Below are 1,268 nucleotides of genomic sequence, written 5' to 3' on the forward strand. Positions count from 1 at the left end.
ATGATGGGAGGATGTGTTTCTGGCACACGTAGAATTGCTGTTTAGTGAGCCAGAACCAACACCAAAAGCTGCTTAGGGCCACTCCACGGCGTCTCTCGACCCCAAACCCCTAACCCGAACCCAAAATCCAGAAGCTGTTTAGTGAGCAAGAACCAACACCAGAAGCTACTTAGGGCCACTCCACGGCATCTCCGGACCCCAAACCCTAAACCAGAACCAAAAATCCAGAAGCTGCTCAGCGTTGGGCCATGGTGAACAGAAGCTGGTTAGGGTTGGCCACGATGAACAGAAGCTGCTTAGGGAGAAGCGTGACGATCAATCTCGTAACGTCAAAATCGCAAAAAATGATGGGAGGATGTGTTTCTGGCATGCGTAGAATTTCTGTTTAGTGAGCCAGAATCAATACCAGAAGCTGCTTAGGGTCACTCCCAACGTCTCTAGACCCCAAACCCCAAACCCGGACCCAAAATCCAGAAGCTGCTTAGGGTTGAACATGGTGAACAGAAGCTGCTTAGGGTTGGGCACAGTGAACAGAAGCTGCTTAGGACGCTGGTGCAAAGCGACGCTGCATAGCAGCGTCACGATTAATCTCCTAACGTCAGAATCACAATAAATTGATGGGAGGATGTGTTTCTGGCACACGCAGAATTGCTATTTAGGGAGCCAGAACCAACACCAGAAGCTGCTTAGGGGCACTCCACGACGTCTCCGGACCCCAAACCCTAAACCTGAACCAAAAATCGAGAAGCTGCTTAGGGTTGGCCACAATGAACAGAAGCTGCTTAGGACGCTGCTGTGCAGCGACACTACTACGCAGCGTCAAACCCTAACCCAAACCCAAACCCAGAAGCTTCTTAGTGAGCAAGAATCAACACCAGAAGCTACTTAGGGCCACTCCACGGCGTCTCCGGACCCCAAACCCTAAACCAGAACCAAAAATCCAGAAGCTGCTTAGCATTGGGCCATGGTGAACAGAAGTTGGTTAGGGTTGGCCATGGTGAACAGAAGCTGCTTAGGGAGCAGCAACGCACCAACGCTGTTGTGCAGTGACGTTGCTACGCAGCGTGACTATCAATCTTTTAACGTTAGAATCGCAAACAATGATGGGAGGGTGTGTTTCTCGAACGTGCAGAATTTCTGTTTAGTGAGCCAGAAACAACACCATAAGCTGCTTAGGGCCACTCCCAACGTCTAGACCCCAAACCCCAAACCCGAACCCAAAATCCAGAAGGTGCCTAGGGTTGGGCCACAGTGAACAGAAGCTGCTT

The sequence above is a fragment of the Cibotium barometz genome, unplaced genomic scaffold (genome assembly GCF_041138505.1).
Source record: "Cibotium barometz isolate CiBa-2024 unplaced genomic scaffold, ASM4113850v1 ctg200, whole genome shotgun sequence".
Lineage (NCBI taxonomy): Eukaryota > Viridiplantae > Streptophyta > Polypodiopsida > Cyatheales > Cibotiaceae > Cibotium > Cibotium barometz.